This window comes from Gallinula chloropus, assembly GCF_964237585.1.
Source record: "Gallinula chloropus genome assembly, chromosome: 2".
In the NCBI taxonomy this organism is placed as follows: domain Eukaryota; kingdom Metazoa; phylum Chordata; class Aves; order Gruiformes; family Rallidae; genus Gallinula; species Gallinula chloropus.
In genome coordinates, this window is record NC_140086.1 from 104314253 (window position 1) to 104340937 (window position 26685).

A 26685-nucleotide genomic window follows, 5' to 3' on the forward strand; every position below is an offset into this window, starting at 1 on the left:
GAAGGGAGAGGAGTTAACAACAGTTTATTGGTACAAAAGGTAGAAAGTTTGAAAAATGTAAAAGGGTTCTGCAGACTTCAGCTAGGAAGACGACTAGCCAAGCAGTTCTTAATGGACAATGGTAAAAAAAGATTCACATAATCTTGTTTTGTTAGCTAAAACAGATAATACAGCTCCCATTCCTTCTCCCATTTTCCTACCCAACTTCTGATCCACAATGCATTATTGCCTTCTTCAGTAACATGGAAACAACTATTTGTGGAGATGGTTGAGTAACAGATTATCAAACGGACAATGTTTGAACAGCAACAGGAAAAAGGAATAAGCATAATTTTAAATTCTGTTCCTGAATACAGTTTATCACGTGCCTCACCAATAGTTGGCTTGGCTGAAATAAAGGACAATGGATAGAGGGCAGTAACGAGTAACTGGAGCTTGAGGACAGATGCTACTTAATGTAGCACCTATTACTAAAAATAACTCAGCTAACGTAAGTCCTTCCCAAAATACAATTAAAAACCATCATAACTGAAAGGCTTTACCAGAACATTCATATGACCAGCATTTTAAAAAAGAATAAAATTCTACAACAGTCTTGCTCATCAGCCAAAAATTACTGCTGGTAGCTCCTCAATTTCTGTATTCACATCAGTGAACACTTAGGAGTTCACTGGTGGCACCGCAGAATTATCAGAGATGTTGCAGTAATTAATCAGTGACCATGCTAAATATTAGCTCTGACAAGCATTTCAAGAAATTGGACAAAGACTTGGCTTGAGGTGGTATCACCTTCAGAGCAAAATTATGATACTATAGCAGTGAGCCATAAACTGCTATGACAAAGGTAAATAACCCCCTCCCACTAATACACATCAGATGGAGAATAAAAAAACTCCTAGGGATCCCTCAATTGCCTAACTAGTGCATAATACCCTCACCAGACCAACTGACTCCCACCAAAATGGTGCCAATCCTAGACTGTGTGCATTGTTATTTTGGATTGACAGAAAAGTAAAGTTGAGGAACAGGATTTATCTTCTCTTCCCTGCATGTGCATTGTCTTATCTGATGAAGAGAGGACAGTGCATTCAGAAACCTGCCTCACAGGGTTTTTTTAACTTGCTATTTCTAGTGACTGAGTAAATCGGTTCATCTGAGGCTTTACAAACAGATCAGAGAGACAGAAAGTGCAAGTTAATCCTTTGTGTGGTGGATGCAAACACAGTATTTGCAGGTTCCTATCAGGTGCTTTCTCCAGTTATATTTAAACAGCTAACTTTTCGGTATAATTGTCTGTTTTTCAAGCTGACACTGAAACTACCCTGAACTCCTCAACAAGAGCCCCAAACTAACACCAAGCGCATGATCATTTAGATCTTCAGTGCATTGGCAGACCTGTGCAGGAAACCTGTGTATCAACTTCCAGTTCAAAGCATTTCCATAGTTCCTTTGTTTTAAATATTAAATTCAAGGTCACCAAGACTGAAGTAAATTCTTAGTAGCATTCATGTAAACTCAGAAATTCAAGGACATTATATCAGTGTATGTTAATATAATGAAAGATTATCCACGATCCTACAAGCATTGAGATCAAAGGCTAGAGCCACCATTTACTCCTCACATAAAAAGGAGCACAATCCAAGTAACTAAGCCACAAATGTATGATTCAGCAATATATTCCAAAATTTATAACCAATATTTGATAGCATTTGAGAACCATGGAGGCATTTCAGTATGTGATTCTCAGTTTCACTGCATCTGAATATCAGTTCTTGTCCTACACAATAATAGCCACAGTTATTACTGGTCTCTGGAACATGTTCTTCAGCTTCGCTGCTGGTTGAACCTGCAAACAGGAATGTGGCAGCTGGCTCACTCAGCCTGGGGCAGACACCCCAGGTCCCTGGGTCCCCAGGCTGAGCTGCGTTGACTGCAGTGGAAGGAGTTATATGGGCTGGAGTGGCTGGAGATGGCGATTGCTCCTACCCTAATTACATAAACTAAGCTTTCCTCCATTAGCCAATGGAGCTGCATTCATTGAACATTAGTCAGTTTGGGATTCTGAACTTTTCTGTATTTACCAATGGATGAAGACTATGTCTTTGCCTATCTTCCTGCTACTCCCTTTCCTGTTTCTAATCAGGTAAGGAACTAGAAGAAGGAGGGATTTTATGCACCTGTACAGCACCTTGTTTAAATTGTCTGTCAGACTGACTGGCTGCCTCAAGGCACTTCAGTCATGCTATACTATAACAGATATGGAAAGAGATAATTTCAAAAACCAATTTGCTATCCAAAGGGAATGGAAGAATGGTGATTTTTTGAACCATAAGCTTCTCACAAACTGGCCTTCTCTAAGACCATTTTTTTCCTGTTTTACAATCATTGCCATAGCTTTGACAAACTTTTCAGAATGCAGTTAATAAACATGCTGTTAAGTAAAGAGTTTAGCATGTAGTAAAGCAACTAGATAAGCCTTGTGTGTAACACTTACATTGTTTCGAACCATTAGGCATACAGTCTAACCCTCAGTACTATTGGTGTGACCTGGACAATTTGGACAACTCTAGTCCCAGGCAATTGGGGCAAAGCTTCTGCCTCAAACATATATCTAGAACGACCTTCTAGTTGTTGTTTCAACATACAGAACAACACCTTCCCCTTCCTGATTTCCATTACTGAGACATGATTCACTTCATCATCCTTCCTACAGTGAATGACTTTTTAATTAAATGAAGTTCTGTAACCAAAGCTGACAGTAATGCTATCACTTGAAAAATTAAAAATAATGAATGAACAATTTGGACAGCACTGTATTGATCTTGCTGACAAGAAATTATTTACATTTTCCAAATGCACATGAAATACAGTTTGGACAGTTTAAAACAATGTTCATACTTGTGATTACAGATGCACCTTAAAGTCAGGTACTCTCCTTTACACTCCAATATCAGGATTAAAAACCAGCACAGTATTGTTCAAGTGTCAACTAATATTCAAATTTTCTATACATAATCATACAGAGACAAAAGATGTTATTCTGAACCCACAGAACAAAATTTGAATTCAGTGCTAATAATGCACTTAGATTGAAGACATAGCTGGTGTTTCATATGTTAATAAACAGGAAAAGATGCTAAAAGAAAAGATCCATACACCTACCTACCCAAAAATCACTGTACTATTATATGCGTGCTTCAGTCAGATCAGAATGCAGTCCTTAGTGTGAAATGGAACACAGGCAATAATTCTGGAAAACTAGAAGTCTCCTGCTCTGAGAGCATGCCATAAACTAAATTAAACAAACTGCAGAAGGGATGAGTTAAAATGGAATATTTTTTTCATTTCATTGCATCTATGTGAAGCTATAGAAATGCTCAAAAAAAGCAAACACATACACTTTCTAAGTATTTGAAGGAACACAGGTCCAGTACTGGAGGTTTCAAGAGTCATGCCTCTCCAAGTTCAGTCATAATTCTGCCTTATGGAATATCAAGACTAAGGATAGAGTTTGCCAAGATATTTGGATCCCATGTCTAGTAACTGTATTAACTGTCCTGAAAATAAAAGGACTTCAGAGTCCTGCTCAGTGGAGTGTAGAAAGGCAAACCAGAATGGGAACTACAATTTTTCTCAGTGTGTTTGCAGAGAAAGCCACCAATTCATTGAATAAAGCATTGTCTAATAAATTAATCTTTACTTTTGCCATGAAAGAGAAACATGAGAATGTTTCTTTTTAGGTAGAGAAAAGCACATTTTACTAACGCTAGAGCTTAGGACAAGAGGATATTGTACTTCTAGCACTCCTTGAGCACACAGGAGCCCTCTAGGTAAAACTGGATAGCTTTAATGAAGTCTCCAGTGGGCTTTGCAGAATCTTCTCTGTACATGTAATTCACATTATGATGAAAAAGTTTAATCATATCTCGCAAGACTTGGCAGCATTTTCTACCAGTGGTGTGACTCCTGATTTGTTTTGTCTCCTCTGGAAATCTGGTCCTCAGCCAGACCCTCTTCTCAAAAAATATTTTATAGCCATCTGTCTGCTTATTAATTAAAGACAGTTCTGGAAAAGCATTGAGATTTGTCAGTCTCTCTGTAAACTATGATTCCTTAATCCTAAATTCAGTCCAATAACACTGATTCAGTACCTACCAGTTCTTGATGGGATTTAATTATTTAAAATGCAGCTTCTAGGACATCTCTACCTGAGGTACAAAGAATACCAATACAGTTATCCTTTACCAGAGAAATTCTTCCTGGAGAATACCTGAGATGTAGGTATAATGATTCTACAGTTATGTGACCTAGCCATAGATATAGGTCATGTATGGCATAATAGTTTATCTGAACATGCAATTATACTGGTATTGTTTATAAGTTGGTCACCAGGGAAACAGGTAGATAATACAACAACCTAACTAAGAAAAAGCCCAAAATGTACTCAGATGCTAACAGCTGAGCAACTAGCTGTGAACCAACTGTCTTCAAGCCACAATGCAATATATACAAGTATTATTTTACAAGATATTAAATGGCTTAGATAATAGCCCAGAAAAGAAATAGAGGAAATACAGCTACGAAGGCAGCAACAAAACCAGAAACAGGAGCAAGGCAGACTATGTTTAACAGCATACTGGAAAATTATTAATGGTAACAAGGGAAGAATAAGACTACAGTATAATTGTCTCTCTTTACCAGCTTTGTTAATTCAGTGCTCTTCTCAGATCGCTCTGGACCTTTACTGTGAAAAACAGTGTAGTTGTTTAGAAGAACTGTTTTGAGACACTTTTCCCAATGGCTGGCCATAGTATTCAAAAGATTCAAATATATTTGGGGCTTCTAGTTAGTGTTGGAAAATAGCAAGGTTGTAACTTGGACTTTCAGCTTGCAAGGTGATGGTACCAGTTCAGCCGTCTGAAATGAACTGTAATAAGAGCTATAATAGGCCCGTCAATAGGCGCTGAGGTATATCTCACCTTTAACTATGGTATCTTTTTCCTTTCCTTTTACTTTTCAATGCCCAAGGACAGGTACTATTTTTTCTTCTTGGTTTTTTTTTTTTCTTTTTCCTTTCTTAAGGTAATTGCAAACATACTATCTTTCCCATTTTTAAAGTCAACATCTGCAAAATATGTAGACCATGTCATTCCCAAAGAGAGAGAATGTCTGGCAGATTGTGCCCAAGGGTGGAAAATCCTTCTGCTATGGGGAAACAGGCACATAGCCCCCCTCTGTTCTCAAAACACATACCACCTGCACTACACTTGTTAAGAAATCTAACTAATTAAGCAGAACACAAGTGTGATTTTCATTCACAGGGAGTTATTTCAGTTTTAATAAATACAACAAGATGTCCTAAATACCAGTATTTGTTTAAATAGCTAAACTTCATACCCTAGTTCAGGTAGCACTGCAATAGAAAGGATTACAGAATCACAGAATCACAGAATTGTAGAGGTTGGATTCCTAACAATCTAAAAAGACTTCTATATTCAGAAAAGAAACTAACTATTAGTATTGTCAGATAAAACTCTTCAATGAAAAGACCTGTTGCAAACCAGGTACAAGAACAGTATACCTGACTGCTGCAGGCTTACCTTCCCATAATAGACATCCTTACAAATACAAATACCCTACAGACACCAAAATTTTGTAAGATGAACCACTGCTTGGTACTGGAAGAGAACAAATATAATTATTGCATGGGACTGGTTTTACTGATTTTGTTTTCAGACTGGGGGAAGATGAGATTGAAGTCTCTTCCAGCTCTATGACTACACGAAACATAATGGCTTCTCCCCCTTTATGGCTGTCTCTGAAGTTCTTCTGTAGATTGGATAGATGCTTGCCTAGATATTTTAGAACGGCAGTAAAATATTATTGTCCGCTGGGAAAAAAGGATTAAATGCTACTGTATGTAGGGTATGGTAGAATCTTCAAAGGAAGAGCACAAGGGGAAAAAATTAAGGAAAATAGCCTTAAAAATATACATAAATGCTAAAATTGATACTTGTCCAAATCACAACAGAAATAAATCAGGTATTATCTACTCAATGCACAGATAATTTTCCATCTTTTATTTGAATCGCTGCTCTGCTTCCTTTGCATGGTGGGTGGCTCAGTTGTGCATATTGTTGGTTTTACTACACTTATTGATATAGGAAATGCATGTTTTTTCACAAAATAATATAAAAACTGGATCCTCTTGCTATTTCTATATTCAAAAAAGGAATGAACAGCAAGATTTATTTTCTTGCAAATAAATGTTTTCCCAAGTCCATATTTTGACAAGAACTGATGTAAATGGGTAAATGGTTGGTAATTCATGCTATAAAAGCAATTTATTTTATCCTGAAGTGGAAGCAGCAGCTCTACTTGATGGAAAGTGTGTCTTATATAGACAAGAGCTCCACTGAGGAAAGTCCAGTTTTTGTAGTAGCTAGTTTTCTTTTTTTTTTTTCTTTTCAGAAATTATTTTGCCAGTTGTCAAACATTTCCAGTTCCTGACTACTTCAACAGACTTTGAGAGTAGTCAGCTACTTAAGACACAAATAGAAACTCCTCAGGAAAAGTACAATAAAAAGACAATCAACTACTTTAAAATTTTAGATACCTGTTACTTAGAAACTGTGAATAATCAAAATAATGCAGGACACTGCAATTGTAATAATCACAGAATCACAGAATCATAGGGGTTGGAAGGGACCTCCAGAGATCATTGGGTCCAACCCCCCTGCCAAAGCAGCTCCCCAGCTCATATTGCACAGATAGGCGTCCAGACGCATCTTGAATATCTCCAGAGATGGAGACTCCACCACCTCCCTGGGCAGCCTGTGCCAGGGCTCTGTCACCCTCACTGTGAAAAAGTTCTTCTGCATATTGGTTAATATAAATAACATCATGAAATGAGATAAAATTGGGGGAAAAAAAAAGTGTGCAAAAATATCACTTATTGTGTAGCACTTCGGCAGAGTTTTATGCTCTGGTTGTTCTTATCACAAAGACAATTTTGTTTCCTGTCAGAGGAACAGTTAAACTTCTTATAAAATATTTTTGGTATCCTCTGAAAAACTAATAGGAATGAAAATGTCCTCTGCTGTTTTTAAATGAAATTTCCTATGCTTGTAAGTGAGATTCCATTTAAAAAAATATAGGGCATGCATGGCTGAAACCCTAAAATATGAAATCAGCAAGAACTCGGTTTTGTAATAAACTCAAAAGCTCTCCCCATTTTCTTGTCTAGATAACACTGTACTTCAAGTAACTGGAAACAAAAACTATAGTAGCAAGTTTCAAGCATGACTTTTCTGACATGGAGAGAAGCAAGTAAGAATGATCACTATTAACAGTCTTGACTAATGTAATTCCATCTAACACTTTACTGCAATTTCTATCTTATTTTGTTGGATATAACAGAAATTGCAGAAAGCTACATAATGATCAAATTGCAGCAAATCTGTACATTTACACTACTCATTTAATACAAGCTATTCACAGGATTTCTATTTTATAACAAAGAGAATAAATGTACAGTAGATTTTCAAAGTTTCACTTCTACAGAAAATCCCTCATGAAGATTAAAAATGCCCAGAGACTGCTGGAGATAATTACACTTAAGGAGATATAAGCAGCAAAAAAATACTCAATCACTATTTACAGCCTTTAAGAGATTCATAGTGTGGAGATTATACAGTTGGCGTTAAATGTGCAATCTTATTTGCTGCTCCTGCATCAACTTGCTTTGTATTTTTATGTACTGTAAAGTTCTGGCTATGATATCACTAAGGTGAATTTACTTCAACTGAAAATATTATTATAGAAATCATTGAACCAATTCTGTTAGATTCATATGATTTACTTCCACCACGTTCCAGCTAAGAGATTTTTTGTTTTTTCAAAGTAATAGAGGTACAAAGATGAAAGCAACTACAGTTTGTATGACCATAACACATCCCTTTGTGGTAAACGGCACCAGTTTGGAGTTGAATTTTGTTTTAGGTAAACATGTTATTTCTAGTTTCATGACATCCACTTCATGTTCTCCAGGACTGCCAGATTTCTCACTGACCTCATAACTAACTTTTATCAATTATAAGCACAGAGAGAAACACCTTCCTCAGGGATTTACCAAGAAAACAACATTATCTCTTGGTTTCGAAGACTTGTTGGAGCTTTGCTGCTAATATATGCTTCCACATATTTGAAACTTTAAAAGTGATCTGATTTGAAGTGCATTCAGACAGTCAGAGCATCTTAAATATCTATTCTGACACTTACAGGTTTTGAACACCATAAATTCATTTTCCAGACTTCAAAAACTATCTTAAGCATATTAATCACCAGTAATAAATATATCAGCATTTAGATGGTTTCTATAAATTAAAACTAAGGATGCCCTTTAAGGCAAATTAGAAAAAATAATTAATTGGATGTTTAAAGAGTTATCTTACATCATTTTCATATTTTGTAAAGCTTAGATTTTCCTTGATTAATCATATTTTTGTTCTTAAGTTCACATAAAATTATATTATCTGAGTAATTAAATTGAGTACATTAAGTTCTGTAGGGCTTAATGGAATGCCTATAAATGGTCACTAAATTCATAGTAAAGTCTGTCTTTCTGGTTCTTAGAATCTTATGCAAGAAAGACACTGTAATTACTTTTAAAATCTCTGCATTAAAAAGAGCAGAATTATGGTGGTGCTACTCTCTCTCTCTTGAGCTGCTCGGTGCTTGTGTGAGCTCTCCCCCTTTTCCTGGGCTGCAGAGCAGCCTGTGATGAGTTGGGTACAGATCGTGAAAGATAACAGAGCAAAGTGTTCGGACTACCCCCTTAATGTGCCTGGCTCTTGCTTTCCCTGTTGATTGGGAATGGTAATAATGATCATTCTCCTCCTGATAACCTGGTACATCAGTATCTGGGACAAGACCCAAAAGGGGGAGATGTCAGAAAAGCTCCAAGTCTACACAGCTGGTGGAAGGTACCAGAATATTTTGCCATCTGAGCTGAACCAACATGGAAAAGTACCTGGCAAAAGTCAGTTGCCTTGGACACTATAAATAGGGATTCTAAGCAAGACCCTTTGAGCTGTCCTGGATCACAGTATGTTGTGACCAGAACCTCCCCTGAGGTGGAATGTCTGTCAGGCAAATCCCTCAAGATTTGTCTGCTGACAGAGGACCAAGGTAAAGTCAGCCTTTTGAGTCTGAACTGTCACTTGCTGAGGAATGCTGATGCATTGTGAGTTTTTTGTCTTAAACTTGAAGAGGAAAGAGCTTCTTTCATCCACCTTTCCACATACACAAACCACAGATACTTGCCTATATGTGTGTGGGTCACATATTTCTGTTTGACATATTACTGCTTGTCTATTTATCTTATGTTTTATGTATACATATCACTACCTATGTACTTTAAGATACATTATAGTAAGTTAGTGTGAACCTTGTCATCTTAGTATCTATATTTAAGTTACTATTTAATCATTATAGATATGTACACGTATTTTTACTAAATCACCTGTAAATCTTTAAATTAGTCAGTCATTAAATGCTGTTAAGATTTAACCTTTGATTTATGTTATACAATTAATCAATTCCAAATTGACTAATTTGTAACCATGTCAAACACCTTTTCACCCCGGACAAGAACTGATTAAGAATTTTTTTTCTTTTTTTTTTTTACATTTTTCAGTTTATAATAACTAAAGACATGAGAGACAAAAAAATGTTGCATGGTATTTTTCTTATTAGTTGCATTTTTACTATGTATTATATGAAGACAAGATGAAAAAAAGGCAAAATCACATGGTCATTCTGATACTTTAGAAGTAAATAGAGCAATATGATTAGGAGACCCTCCACTTTCCAATAGATTAGCTCTGCTTGTACTAGAAGATATTTATAAACTTTTCAAATTACAAACCCATTTGGGCAAACTGAATAGTTTAACTGAAGTGTTAGACATCTTTAACTCAGTGGTAGAGTAGAACATTGTATCTGTTTTTTCACATGGTTATGATTTCAATAGTTAGCTTTCTTATTTCTAACTAGAAAGACAAATACAGAAATAGATTGCCAGTAGGTTATCTATCAAAACTTAGTAAGAAATAACAACAAATCTCTACAATGTAACCACACACTTTTTCTCCTTTCTGAATCTGAACTAATTTATTAGTGGATGATTTGTATCTGCTCAGTTGAATGACTTGTATCTGCTCAATGTTCAATTGAAAAGTTAGCAGTTGTTAACATTTTACTAAGTGGCAAGCACTGATTTAGCAGCGCATATTCAACTGATATCAGTATTAGAAAAAAATCCATATAATAAATCAGCATTAACTGTAGTCAACAAGAGCAACAAAATAAATTTTCTGTTACCTCCTTAATTACTTGAAGTTATTATGAATTGAAACATTTATACTAAATGAAACTAAATAGAAAAAAACATGAAGTCTATTTGTCTCTTAATCCTAAAACTGTTAGGAAAGTTAGGAAAGATCACCATTCTGCTATCTTTTCTTGAACTTGATGGTTGGTCTCTCTCTCTCTCTCAAAAAAGAAAAAAAAAGAAACTGATTTTTAACCTTGTTGAATTAAAACTTTAAGGAAAATAATTTCTGTTATACTACTTTTCTACTTTTTCAGCTAATCCAACCTTCACTACAAGTCTGCTCACTCAAAACAAGGTATATGTACAGCAGAAAACTTGTAGAAAGAAATATAAAGCAATTACTTTAACTTCAATGTCCTGTCTATTTTTATGAATAAAAATTATAAAAATGTTTTTAAAGACCATGAATGCAACCTCACACTGAAACCATAAAACCATCTCTTAAGAAGCATAACCCTCAACATTCTTTCCTCCTCTCAGTATTAATATCAAGTCCAATGGATCCAAGGAATAGACACCAAGGCTGTCTATTCAGAAGCACAGTAGGCATAGCAGCAAAGGCCTCATGTACTAACACAACATAAACTCAATGCGAGTTTTTTTTTAATAATGTTACAGGACTGAACAGTGACAAATTGTATTGGCTCATTAAAGTTCTCCTGAAAGTACTTTAAGACGCATGATAGTCTATATTGACTCATATTAGAAGAAAATACACTTTGTTAAAAGAACCATGGTTATTTCCTTGAAAGAAGGTTTATTTTCTTGAAAGTACACATTGGAAAGTACACAGTGAAAATAATGCTACTGATATGCCACATCCAAGATGGATTTCCTCCTACTCTAATACTGAAAAGTCCTACAAAAATGACTGAAGCAATTTAGTGTGTTGAGGAAAGCTACATAAAGAAAAATACTGCTGTCCAAATATGAAAGAAACATTAGCTTTTAAATTTTTCTTTGGTTGTTTGAAGTAATATTTATACTCTTAAAGGTTCAAAATAATTGTAGAAATTATGATGGGTTAATTTTAAAAGATTTTTCAAGATGAACTCAACTGCAATATTTAACAGATATCAAATGCTTTTTCCAAAATGCTGTTTCCTTTTTGCATTTGAACTCAGTGAGGTGTTCCCTTTCTTCTACAGCTATGATCGTTTCATTTAAACATTATGAATTATTGAAATAGATCTCGTAAAATAAAAAAAAAAAAAAAAAAAATCCCAGGAGTTTTCTTTGACTGTATGGGCATTAAATTCCACATATATACACACACTCCCTAGTATGGATTGGAAAGGATAAGGAAAATTATAATGTAAATTACCCTAATGTTCACTTCATTCACATTACATTCTTTGCAGGCTGCTACAGCGAGACTTAAGGATATTTTTGAAAAGTGCCAACTGTTAAAAACATTTTTCTATTCAGTGTTTTTTGCTACTTTAAAGCATATAATGCATTGGTAGTTAAAAGGTGTATGGAGTGTATCTGAGGGAAAAGGCTGAGAAAGGATGTGATAAAATAAGACAGAGAAATTACATCTAACCTCTAAGCCTGCTCCTCTTTCTGTGCTTTGTCTCTCAATCACAATGCCGAAGCAATATTTACTTTAAGCCAATGATGAAACAAGGCAATAATTTTGCCGAGGACATGCTTTGCAGACATTGTTATTCAGGTAGCAAAACAGGGGTGCCTTACTCCAGTCCTCTTCCTTTCCTTTCTGTTGTGGTGAGCCAAGCTATGCAAACAAAAGCTCTGTGGCAGCTTTACCAAAACCTTATGCAGGACTCTACATCCATTTTCTGGGGTGAAAAGAGTTCCTGACTACAGGGAAGATAACGGATTCCCTTGGCAGATCTTTGATAAAATTGAAGCAGGGGATGCAAAAGCTGTGGATGATTTTTTTTTTTCTTCTCTATGAAGTACAGGCATTTCCAGGAAGCTCTACAGAAAGATACTGCACTGGTGCAGCTTCACCTTGAGTACTGTGTGCAGTTTTGGGCACCACAGTATAAGAGGGGCATGAAACTACTGGAGAATTAAGAACCACTAATTTGTTCACTGACTGAGCACACCAATCTGATTCATAGTTTTGTATCTCAGTGGAATAACATTTAAAGATTTGTTTGGTTTTGAAAAGATGCTAAGATAAACACAATGATTTTCTTTGATTAGGTCTTGGAGCTTCTGAATTTTTTTAAACTGAAAGAGCAGCTTTCTGATTTGTATCTAAAGTGATCAAACAAGCACAAAGGAAAAGAAAATACGACATTAAGACGTCTTGGTAAACTAATAGAGAGGCTTAAGAGAATCTGTACTCCACTGACTTAATATAGGGTTTCATGTGACTAAAATCATAGATCTCACTGGAAAAAAAGAGGAATATTTTAATATTTGCAGTTTAAACCCACAACTCCTTATTCAAGAAAGCACATAAGTACAGACATGTTCATTCCATGTATGCAGTTCAATACAAAAGGCATACTTTCTCAAATTGTTTATTTCCTATCTTATAGGTAGCATTGTCTTGATAATATGTCTTTAAAAGAGCACAGGAGACCACTTGCTACATCCTATCTGACTTTGTTAATCAGCAAAATTTGTCAACCTTTGAAGGATGGTAAGCAGTGAAGTCGTCATTGCACATGTGATTAGAAGTTAGCCTATAAGCTAATGACTCAAAGAATACTTATATTACCTAGACATGTTGCAAATGACTGTATATGCAATTTCTAGTCTCTGTCAGATCACTTACCCTGAGTTCTAACTTTTTTTCACCTCTCTTTTTCCTTTTTCCTTTAGATATTTTGTAAGACATACTAGGAGAATTTGAAATGCGAGTGAAAAATGGCAAATGTACTATTTCCAGTATTCCTCAGAAATAAACAAGAGGCTTTCTTTTATTGCAGTCAGAGATCAGTATGAAACAGATTTTTTAGTCCAAAAAACATATAATGCAGCTACATAGAGAAATACATATTTGCCTTTCATTCTTCATTTTCGGACAGACTCCCATCATCAGAAGCCAATTTGCTTCAGTGCAGTAGCCATCAGTCAGGTTCTATTTCTGCATGTCTACATAGGGTATACTTAGTTTCTGTTTTGGTGATCTACAAAACTCAACATTCACAAAGCTCTGATTTGTGAATACAATGGGCACATTTTGTAAGCAGGAATATTTTGTGAAATTTTGGTGTTCATTTTACTGTTCATAATGGCAAATAATTAACGCCCAGTTCTAATATGGGAGACAAACATAGTAATGTTTGTACTCAATTTGCCTCCAGATGTATGCATGACAGGAGTAAAAAGGAGGGAAAAAGTGAAAAGGAGAAAGTAGGGCATTGCTAGCGTCAGGCAAGTGTATGTATAGCAAAAATTAGCAAGATCTTAGTTCTCCAAGTTTGACTGGGCAGTGCATCTGAGGAAAGCCTATCTTGGCAAGAAACCTGATTTGCCAGTCATTAATGTTTAACTCTGAAATCCAAGGCCACTTAAGTACAAGGAAGCAATGTTAGCAGAGGCCTAACAGAGAAAGGCAGAAATTGATAGCAATTATAAGAACAAAAAGTAAGAAAATTCTTTTATCTAGTCTCCAGTTAAGAATCATCAGGTTGTACTGTCTGAATGATTATTTTTTTCTTTAATACAGATAACTATTACAGGCATCTGAACTCTTAAGAAGTGCCAACTTACCTTATAATTAAAACAATATACTTCTTTTTAATAGTTAGGTTTACATTCAAGATTAATTTAAGCATGTACACTTAAGCCATGAAGACAATGAAGGCTTAATTGATTTACAAGCTAGTCTTGAGAGTCTAATAAAATACTTTAATGCAAAGGTCTTGTGAAGACCTATCTGAATGAGGACAGTCAAAGGCTATGTAAAAACTGAAATCTTGCACACAAGGCTTAAACACACACCTACATATGCATATAAAAAAGAGAACCTGCACTCAAAGTTTAATTATTGTCATGGATCTTTAAAATATCCACTGTTACGGTCATGTAAAGATGGGTGTTTGTAACTGGAAAATGTGGAAAATATGTACACAATTGTATCAGCGCCACTCTTCAGGAAAGAGGAGAGAGCTTTGTCAGTATGCATTTTTATGAGCCATGTCAACTATGTTGTGCCAAATTGACCTGATTGGCAAGGATAAAAGGCAGCTAGTTATATAATTTCATTGAAGTCTATCGAATAAAGCATTACACAAAATCCTGGATAGCAATGATATAACGTAAAAAATCAAATTTAATTATCATAATGATATAGGCAGAAATATACTACCTGCTCATTTCAAAGCCCACCACAGCTAAAAAAGCTAATACGCATGACATAAGCAGAATCAGTTCTTTTGCTACATCACTATACTCTTAACTCATATTCCCAGAAGTTAGGAAGGCACATCATTCAATTCCATCACTCAATTTGAAGAAAAAAGATAAGCAAATGTACTGATACACATAAGCCAAGGAACACCTTTGTCATAGTTTTGCGTGTCTGAGTTCTGATGGAGAAGGGGGGCTGCAGGGGTGGCTTCTGCAAGAAGCTACTAGAAGCTCTCTGTGGGGGCCAGAGAGTAAACACCAGCCGGCTCAAGGCCAGAGTCATTCTGACCAAGGCCAAGCCCATCAGCAATGGTCACAGCACCTCTGGGAATCACATTTAGGAGAAAAAAAACCACTACTAACAGCTGCATTTTGCCACCAGAGAAGGGAGTGAGATGATGTAAGAAACTGTGCAGACACCAAAGCCAGGGAAGGCAGGGAGGAGGAACCCCAGGTGCCAGAGAGAAAGATGCCCCAGCAGCCTGTGGAGAAACCCATGGTGGAGTGGGTGTCCCCCACAGCCCATGGAAAAGGCTGAGTCCCCACCTGAAGCCCCTGGAGAGGCCCCACACTGGAGCAGGTGGAGACATACAGAAGACACTGTGACCAGTGTTGGAGCAACCGTTTGCACACACTTGCAGCCCGTGGAGAGAGACAAAGAGGAACGAGAGAGAAATATCCACGCCAGAGCAGGTTTGCTGGAGAAGGCAGGAAAGCTTGTGACTCCATGGAGGACCAGGCTGGACCAGTCTGGGCTTGAGAGACAGAGACATTCTGTGATTTATGTCTGCACCCCATAGAAGTGACCCACACTGGGGCAGCTGGTGAAGAGTTGAAGCCCCGTGGGAAAGGACTCATGAGAGGGACCCGACACAGCTTGATGCAAGCAAGAGTCGATTTATTGTAAAGAATCATTCCGTTTTACATGCTCTGCTGACGGCTGCTTTCTTTCAAACATACGGTGTTCATGGGCTACATCTGATTGGTCAACGTTTTGCTGTCCCAGCAGCATCTCTGTCTTACCATGCTAATAGAACTTCTAAAACCTCGTCAGACAGCAGATACACCTTAACAGTAGAGGACACTTTTTCCTGGAGCCTGTCCCAGCAGGGAGCCGGCAACGATGCTGCCACCTTGTTTAGTTTCCCCGAGGTTCATGGCCTAAAGGCTCCATCCCGTTATCTGTTAACCTGGCAGTGCTTGAGCCTTTGTTTCTCAAGCTGCATGCCACAATGATGGAGAAGTTCATGGAGGACTGTCTCCCATGGGTGGGACCCCAGGGTGCAGCAGGGGAAGGGTGTGAGGAATGCCCAACCCCCCCCAACCACGATGGAAAACAACTCATGAGGAACTGACCAAAACCCCCTTTCCCCCATTCCCTGCCCCTCTCTGTGCTACAATGTGGGCAAAGAAAGGAGAAAAACAATGAATAAAGTTAAGTCTGCTATGAAGGGATCTGGTCGCACTTCTTAGTATCCAACTCTGTTTTCACTGTGTGTGTCGTGTAGTGTAATAAATTAGAGAGTTTTCTTTCCTTTCTTCTCTGTTGAGTCTGTTTTGCCCATGACACTAATTTCAGAATGATCTTTCTCTGTCCTTATCTCGGACTCCTGAGCCTCTCAATGTATATTTTCTCCCCTGTCCAGCTGAAAAGGGGAGTGATAGAGTGACTCCGGTGTGCATCTAGCCTGCAGCCAGGGCCAAACTGTCACAACCTGACTGAAGAGTGAAAGGTAGATTCTCCACATACAGAAGAAAACGGATTGTAAGAGTCGTATAGCTGCTGCTGCTGCTCAAGAAAAACTCTGGAAAATAATTATTTGAAAATGAGAAACATACATAAATCAACTACTCTGATTTATAAGTGAAATTTTGACCACAGATCCTGACAAACCTAGGTAACTAGCAAAAGACCAAAAATGTTAATTATGTCATTTACATGTCTATAATATTTACCTGTCATATAACAGTGAAATCAGCATTGTCTTCACAGAAAACAAACACTTCCTTTTAGAAACAAATGAGTAGACACAGATGTTCCCTATGTACTTACAAACTCTACTGCCTTCATAAATATTTGCAAGACAGAAAAGCTATGAGCAACATTTAACTTAAAACTATTCTGCCAACTTCTTCAATATAGCTTCCTGTGCCAGTACTGTCTCCAAAATCAATATTCATATCCCACTTTGTAACAAGGTCAACTTTTTAAGTTCAGTACAACCGATGTGCACCTATTATACATTTACACATATGTATTTTATCTCCTTCCTCTTACATACTCTATTTTCAGTAATGCAAGTAGATTACAAAGAGAATATTTTCTAATCATGCAAGGAAGGAAACTCAGGAATGACAGCAAATCAGATAACATGGGGAAAAGAGTTTATAGTGTTTTAAAATGCAGTAAGATAAATTAATGGAAGAAATCATATGGCAGCTTAGTGTGATTTTTGATTCATAAATCAAGGTTGTGATATGAGATCTTTGGTGTGTTATGTGTTGTATTCCTCATCACAGGATGGTGGGAGTTGGAACAGTCCATCCCTCTTCCTAATCATCTAATCCAACCCTCCTGCTAAAGCAGCATCACCTACAGCACGTTGCACAGGATCATGTCCAGACCTATTTTGAGTATTTCCAGAGAAGACTCTACAACCTGTTTGGGAAACGAGTTGTAGTGCTTGGTCACTCTCAGAGGAAGTCTTTCCCTATACTGACGTAGAACTTCCTGTGTTGCATTTTGTGCTCACTGCCCTTTGTCCTGTCACTGGGCATCAATGAGAAGATTCCAGACACCTCCTCTTGACACATGCTCTTTAGATATTTATAAGTATTAATCAGATCCCATCACAGTCAGATGTGCAGGCTCAACAGACCTGGCTCTCTCAGACTCTCCTCTTAAGAGAGGTGCTCCGGTCCCTTCATCATCTCTGTAGCCTTCTGCTGGGCTCTTTCCAATAGTTTCCTGTCTTTCTTCAACTGGGGAGCCCAGAACTGGACACAGTACTCCAGATGTGGCCTCACCAGGTGTCCTAGGTTTGACTACAATAGAGTTAACTTTCTTTCTAGTAGCTGATGTAATGCTGCATTTGGGATTTAGGATGATACCAGTGTTGATAACATACTGATGGCCCTCCTTCAACATGCTGGCCACATTTCCTAATGCACCCCAGGCCACCTTGGCCACAAAGGCACACTGCTGGCTCATAGAAAGTCTGCTGTCCTGGGTTCTTCTCTGCAGCTCTACTTTCCAACATGTCAACCACTAACTTGTACTGGTGCATGAGATTGTTCCTCCCTAGGTGCTAGTCGAACTTCAATTGGTTCCACTCCACCCAACTATCTATCCTACCCAGGTCTCACTGAGTGGCAGCATAAACTTCTGGTGTATCAGCCATTCCTCCCAGTTTTGTATTATCAGCAAACCTGAATAGAAAAAATTGGATTGCTGTCTGTTCATCATGTTTCTACCGTATTTATATTGTACAAACACAATGCTTCAGGGCTTCTGTATATGTATATAACCTACAAGGCCATATACAAGTTTAGAGTTGTTTTTTTGCTTTTCAATTCTTTGATGTATCAAGACTTTCAATTTATTTTTGCCCTTCTGTGAGGCACTGAACTGCCACAGTAAGACTGACATAAGGAAGGCCAGTGCTCCTAGAGCTTTTATATTTGTGTGTGATTCCCGTTGGCCTGCTCATATAGCAAGATCTGCAAACTGGAATGGCAGATATCTCTGGGACAACTTAAGGTATTGCTCTACAGGTAAGCCCCTTTCACCAGGATGCATGGGTAATTTCAGATGTAACAGTGGCTCCTACAGCAGTAGGCCATTGGTGCTACCTCATCAGCTCTCCAATTCTTTTTCTGTGACTACTAATAAGAAGGTTTTTTAATTTGCCTTCTTATCAAAAGTCAGGCTTAAAGTACTGAGAATTTTCTGTTGGTAGATGAGTGTATAGAGACAAAATGGTCTAAAACCTGTTGGATTAAACATCTACCACATAGCGTTGGGGGAAACAATTCTCTTCAGCCCTATGTTTTAAGCCATACCTGAGATACAGTACCTGAAAGTGCAGGGAATATTTATAATGAATATAGCTTTTAATAACTTAGATTTTTGCTTCCATTCAAAATCCAGTATCTAGATCACAAAGGTTCAAATTTAAGATTCTGTGCCATCTCTTCATACTTTAACACTTTTAGCACAACTGGCCAAGAATGAAGAAGTTTTTAAAGATGGATTTTAACACTGGCAACTTATAAAACTTAGGCAAATTTGCTTAATGTTACCTAGGTTATACAGAATTTAACAGATAATTCCCTTCTCTGCCATTCTATTACTAGTTCTTTGATAGAACAAACACTGAAAGAATATGCAGAAAGTCTTATTTTAAATAAAATTCCATAATTAAGCTTGATTACTTCTATTTTCAAATAGCCACAGATGTTTTTCTAATCAGCACTGGGAATTTTAAGCTGGCACTGACTCTGCTGTCTTTTCCTACAGGAAATTGTGCACTTCTGTCTATTAACTTGAGTGAGGAAAAAACGTCAACAGGATAACACGTGCAAGCAATATGTTAGCCACATTTCTAGACTGTCCTTTTTTTGGGTATATTCCCTTAGGAGTCTACACAGCTAGTACTGTAAAATTATATTGAAAATGCCATAAAGCATGCAGTTTTCTGACTTCACACCAGTATTGAATTTCAACACACTATACTTAAAATGCCATTTAAAATATTGTCAAATGATTACGTCCAGGGGAGGGAAAACTGTCACAAAATGAACAATTAGTTAAAATTTTTACTCTCATAAAAATTATAATATGACTTTCAGGAGAAGTAATATGCCCTGCTTTATCTGTGTTGTATTGAAGTATACCTGACATGTTGAGCAGTATTTTACTTCAGTTTATTTCATAGGACGGTGTTAGCAGACACCACTGTGGTATGTCTGCTGACTGGCCCCTGGAAAACCCTACTGCCGTCCATGGAAACCACTGTATGAATACTGGATCTCTGTCTGTTTCATTGGCTGGTAGGTCAATATTTCTGATATCTGGAATATCTGTTGGCATGCGTGGATATTGTTAAGGTAAACAAATAGGATCTTTTGGTTATTTTGCCCTCATTTTATTTCCATAATCTGATTAGAAGAGCAAAGTTGCATTTTTTGGCATTTTCCACACACCCACTGTCAAGTTTTACTATCAAGTTGTGCTCATATCTGCAATTATGGGCATTTACACATGCCCACTGTGTAGGAAATGCATCCCTAGCTCATTCGGTGCCTAATTACTTGCCCACTGTTGCCCTAATTTATGGAACTCTGTCTTCTTCCAATCAATTTGCACAGTTCTTACCTGCTTTAGACATTATGCTGAAACTTTACCTTTCAAGCTCTGTTTTTAATAATTCATAGTGATTAATCATGCTTACATATTTGCATAAAAAGCAGTGTATCAGGGAAAATGACTGATCTGTAAAGAAAAATAAAAGCATACCAACACTGCACCTTCAGCTACCATTAATTGGCCTAGTCCATTAACTTTAGTAGAGGAATCTAACTTTACAACATCTGAGAATGTGCTTCTTTATCCTGTAACCCAAAAAATTTCTTCTTGACTTCTGCTGGTATTTTACACTGAATGTAAATGACTATTCCCTTATGTATTTTGGTAATGTGAATAGTAAGTAATGTAAGAATTAAAGTTAATAAGGATTTAAGAATAAGATTGCTTCTCAGATTTAAAATACAAGGCTTTATTACAGACAACTTGGTAGGGATTTACCCCATGCAAAGAGATACATGTCATTTTTGTTTTCAGTTGAGCTACTCTATCCTGAGACTCATGTTAAAATTTGAAACCGGAAGATTAAAAGTAGGAAGCTTTGATCTCAATGCATTGGATACTGTCTTATTAAATTTGGCCACTGTAGAAGTGACTCTAGTTGTCCAGAAACACAGCTGTTTGGTTGACATTAGGCTACAAGTAAAATTCCCCTGCATATAAACGAATAGTCCTGATATGAGATTAGGCCCCAAGCACATGAGCAATTAATATCCAAAGTATCATGTTCTCTTAAAAAGCCATGCATAATGTGTTACCATATCCAGGTGACCTGCAAAGACTCTGCACATAGTAAAAAAGAAAAAGCAGTCAAACTTTTTTCCCACTGCTGTGCATTTCCAGTACTCAGATATATCTGATTTTCTCCCATTACCACTGTCATGTATTCATTCACAATTCTTTTGAAGTCTCTACTCTTCTTTATGTATATTTCAACTCACTCCCTCTTCAGAAATTCCCCTCTACCAGTTTTTCACTCCACTTCCTGCCAAAATTTTGCCTTCTGCCCATCTAAATTATTCTTCAATTCTCTTTCATGGGTCTCTTGTCCATTGAACACTGATATCTTTCCCTTCTGTTTATTACTTCCCATTTTCTCTACTATCACAATTTTTTTCAATTTTTGTATTCCTGAACAAACATAAAAAAAGCCATATGAACTTTAAAAGTGGCCAGTAGATTCCCAGGAAAATACATAGAAGCACAACAAGCATATGGTTATCATATCCTGCAGTACTCTCTCCCAAATTCCTGTAGCATGCAATAAAGCAACATCTTGAGCCAGCTTGCACACCTTATTTGTTGATGAACTTTTGTTCTGTGAGGTGACATAACTGCTCTTTGAAGCCCGTTCTACTGTTCTCATCTGCAGCAGAGTTTTGCATTTGAATATACTTGCATTCATTTAAACCATGCTATTAATGCTTGGATTGCGAGAAACACAGAATAGTCATTTCCTATGTATAAATATTCCATGCCATTCATGACTGCACACTCAGATCACATCCTTCCTCATCCAAAAGTGAGATGAGAAGCCTTTTCTGTTCGTAATCTCTTCTGATACAGAAGTTTTGATCAGCTTTGCCACCCTTCCCATAAGCTTTTTCTACTTCTACTGTATCTTTGTGAGATGAGCCAACCGTATCAAAATGCAAACAACATTCAAAAGATGAGGGAGCATCATTGATTTATATATTATTATCTCCCATTTTTATTCCTTGTCAGCTCAGTTTCTTGAAGAACCTGTGATAAGGAACTTGGTCTAAAGCTGCTTTTTTTTTTTTTTTTTAAAATTCAAATATATCAGCTGGACAGGTGTTAATCCATATGCTTACTGACTTCCATGAACAGCTGTGAATCCCTCTACAAGAACCATATGTGTTATTTCTTTTCACACATAAATGATTTATATACTTGATCAGATTTTTCCTGATTTGCCTCCACTTCAGAAAACAGATTTGTTCTTAGATCTTTCCTGTTATACTTTATAAGTGTTGTCACATTTTCTATACCTCTGGAACACGGCCTGAAAAATGAGATAAGTAATCAGTTAAAAGTTGTTTATTTTTTGATATTTGACTTCCTTTAGAACTCTCTGGTGAATGCTCTCTGCTCTTGGAAATGTTTCTTTATTTAGGTACTCAAAGTGTTCCTTCACTCCATTAACTAGTTATCCTTGGATCTTTCAACTCTTCCTTGTTTCAACATAGCTCTTCTGGTTGATGCATGTCCATGCTTCCATTTTTTTTAATGCTACCTGAAAGCTTCTAGTATGAAGTCTGAATTCTGCTAGTCTAGCTACTGTCTAAGTCTCCTGAGTCCAAGGTATATGCAGGCTACAGATGCATCAGAATATATGAAAGTTTCTTACGTTTCCAATATTATTTTATTCTCTTTGATTATAAAAAAAGATGTTCTCTTATTCCTTTACTATAAAAACAACCCAGAAGACAACTATATATCCAGTTTTCAATTTACAGTTCAAAAGAAATTCTGTAAAAGAATGTTGGTTTGAGTTTTGTGTTTCAAATATTGCTAGACTTTTTTTAATTGGACAGTCATTCAAGAGACAAAACAGATGATGAAAAGAACTGCAATATCATAATTCAGAGGTATTTTTCACTTAAAGTCTCGGTCAGGCATGAGAGGAAAAAAAAAAAGAAAACCACAGGTAAATAACACCTAATATGAAAAAGATTACATGGTTTACTAGTGAATTACATTAGGGTTTTTTTTAACTAGACAAGTATTTTTTCTGTTACACATGCCATTTTAATCTTTTAAAAAGTAACCCTCAGCATTTATGGTTGCCTTCTAATTTCTCTTAAACTTCCATTCAATAAAAGTTTCTTGTGCGTCTTCTATTCATCTATAACTTGGAATCAAAAATCAACAGCTCATTTTAGGGTTCAATTCTATTTCTGCTCTGGAGATGACAGACTCAGATCTTTAAAACAGATAGGGAACCATATTTCTTTAATTTTCTTTAGGGCTGTACGTGCTCATGATACAGTCACTCTAGAAGCACAAATAAAGAAATAGCCACCACTGAAATCCTCATAGAAAAATTAACATAAATTTAAATTAAAAAAAAAAATAATTCTATTTTTTTGGGGGGGGGAGAAAAGTGCTCATTACAGAATTACCACTGAAAGTGTTAACAAAACACTTTTTCCTGCAAATCACAGAATCACAAGGTTGGAAGAGACCTTTGAAGATCATCGAGTCCAACCATTCCCATCCTATGCTAAACCATATCCCTAAGTACCTCATCTATCCTTTTTTTGAACACAACCAGGGAAGGTGACTCAACCCCCTCCCTGGGCAGCCTGTTCCAGGCCCTGACAACTCTTGCAGTAAAATTTTTTTTCTAATATCCAATCTGAGCCTGCCCTGGCACAGCTTCATGCCATTTCCCCTTGTCCTATCTCCTGTCTCCTGGCTGAAGAGACCATAGCCCACCTCTGTACAACCTCCCTTCAGGTAGTTGTAGGTGGTGATAAGGTCTCCCCTCAGCCTCCTCTTCTCCAAGCTAAACATTCCCAGCTCCCTCAGCCGCTCCTCATAGGATTTGCCCTCCAGCCCCTTCACCAGCCTGGAAAAAAAGACGGGACAATGTGCGGAGCGGAGGGAGCAAGCTCCAGGTCCAACTCCCAGCACCAAAAATCCGTTTAATATAAAGTCCTCTCATTGAGGACGTACCAGATATTAAACTGATAAGAACAGATACCACACTAATAATTCTAATATCCAAATTACTGCTCTATTTTTCATTTCATATTTTGAACCATTAGAGCTTACATCTGTAGAAGTTTCTCTCATAACTCAAGAGGACTCAAACCAAGAAAAGCCAAGGGTCTAAAAACTCACAGTTATATACCAAACAGTGGGAAAAAGGAGAGGGATATCAGTGCAAGACTCCTCTCAGGGTCAGCTGCTCGTGGCGCTTCCAGACAGTTACTGTATTGTATGAAAGGCTGTCATTTTACCCGCAGGGAAGAAATACAAGTTTGATGCAGAATGAGGAGGCAAGCAACATATCTAGAATTTTTTCTATGTGCCCTTCAGGAGAAAGAGAGAAAGAAGAAAGAATGCAAGGTTTCTATTAACTATGAAAAGGGAAAAAACAACAATAAGCTCCAGTGAGCACCAAGATGACTGTTCAGTCCTAGTATAAGAACACATGATCTGTGCCACATGATAGATGTGCATTAGTGCTGAAAATCACAACTACCATTTTGAAATGACACCAGGAGAGACACAAACAGTGGCTGAAGATTCAGTTAGCAAAAGTGACATGGTAGTGCATATCATTCTAGAAACTTTTAACAGCTGGACTTTTTAAGAAGTGAGGTCACTTTAAATGGAAATTAAATGTCAAATGACACTTCAGTCATAAGTACATTACTGCTGTTTTCCTGTATTTGATATAGTTGCCATTAATGCCTATAGTCATTTAATGAAGGGTCTTTAATGAAAGATGTTCCTGGAAATACGTCCAAGTTTGCTTCCCTAATAATACAGGAAAATTTAGAAAATCTATAGCAATTTATTTCACAGCCAGGTGGCAAAGGATGCATAGATCAATGATCATAACACTACTGGAAAACTTTTGTATTTCATTTTTTATTTAAGTATAGGATCATTGCCTTTCAAATTTGCATGTTTTCTACAAGGAATGTGTGTTGTATTTCATATAGTATGTGTTCAAGTTTGCTTCCAGTAAGCAAAGCAAAGATGCCTTGATGTTCATACTACTTCAGGAGGAACAAGATTAGTTGTGGTTAGTATTTTCACTGACTCACACATCAGCAGGTACTTGAAGGCAGTGGCTTCATCGTAGCGTGGGCATCTCAAATATTGAGTGGATTACATTTTGTTCAACTATTTTAACAGGTTATAAGAAGTTTTATAAAGTGAGAATAGGTAAATGACGAAGAGTCCACCATTCTCAGTGACTAATTCATAACTGCAAGAAGCATACAGGTTTAATGGTTACCTTAAATGTACTTCATCACTTTGACTTTGGAGAGCCGTTTACTAATGCAGGCATCTGCTAGGTCAGTCTGAGACCAGAAACAGTTTTCAGACCAGTTGACATAGCTTAGTAGCACTGTGCCACTCAGAACTCTGAAGTGTAAGACTCACTGTGCTTTCTGTGACCTTGAAATATATTCAAATTCTCTTAAACACATTTAGACAGTTACAAAGGAGGACAAATTGCAGGAATCATTACTACTGGCAAGTCTGCCCTTGATAGCATATGGAAGCAGTGGCAGGGAAAGAAAACTAAAGGATACTCAAAGGCTAACAAGAGGCTGGAGGCCTTGCTTCAACTGGCTGCTTATGTAACCATCTGAGCTACCACCTTATCTTTTACAAACATACACTTCCTTGCCATTATTATTGAATACAATAAAAGACCAGGACCTAGGAAGATTTTTCTGAATACTGTTTAACTGAATGTCTAATGTGTTCTTCACAAGTTCTATGCCTTTGAAAATAGAAAATCTGCAGGGGAATGTTCCTTGCTTTAAAAACAGAGGAGGGAATTGTTCTTGCAATAATTCTCTTGTATGAGAATTATTTCATTTTCAACTAAATTAAATGCAAAATTTAGAGATGTTACTCTGCGTATGCAGTCTTCAGAAAAGTCCTTAAATTATGTCACCAACAAAGATTTGCACGGAAGCCAAAGTCTGAGGTCCTTTATTAGGCAAATGCTTTACTGACTCCCAAGGTTTTCAGAAATAGGTTGCTAGCAGTTTAATATTAACAACACCTTTCTGGAAAGACAGTAAGGGTTGATTTCGGGACATTTTAAGGAGGGTACAAACAGCTAAGCTGCTCAGGGATCAGTATTTGCACTTCACTCTCATTAGAGTATGCATTCGGCAGCATCAGTGCAGGAAAAGACCACAAAATAAGATCAGCAGTTAGAAATGCAGTAGCAGCATTTTCTGGTTTTGAATCCAACACTTACACGGGGCTTTAGACCCATCATAGTATATAAATAAAATGGTAATCCCACAAGTGATTTAACTTTGAATTTGTCTCCGCTGTAAGGAGGAAGGACCACATGACCCCCACATTGGCCCCTTCCAACCAAATTATTCTAGGATTTTAGCTATGAATTGAACTTTATAACCCAAGTTTTAGATTTAGAATGCCTGAGAAGATGCTTATTCAGCTGATCTATACTAGCATAGTCCTGTGATGAAATGGATCAATCAGAAAAGACAAACAGCAAAGTAAAACCTGGAGCATTTTTCAGTGGAAGAAATTCTGAGTATTAGAAACTATTTCAAATTATTAAGACATTGTAAATACAAACATTACTATGCTATTATTTATGTCTCCTTTGAGAAACACTACCTACTGAAATGTTTCTCATTATAAAAGCCTACATGTACTATCTTATCTTTCTAATTATTTTTCAATGAAGAATGCTCAACTTTCACTTCTGCTCTTCCCAGAAAGCTGCAGATGTCAGTTGCTCATTTCTGCCACTCTTAGTCATCTCAAATAGGGCTTTGTGCTCACCCAGTCTCTCATTTCACTAGTTAACAGGATACAGCTAAATGCAACT

General features: G+C 37.0%; 1 protein-coding gene across 1 annotated transcript in view; it reads right to left on the minus strand.

The window, feature by feature from the left end:
* CNTNAP2 (contactin associated protein 2) overlaps positions 1 to 26685 on the minus strand; it is a gene marked incomplete at both ends in the record, with an annotated part of 1153104 nt that overhangs the window by 451386 nt on the left and 675033 nt on the right. The gene's annotated exons all lie outside the window — the stretch shown is intronic.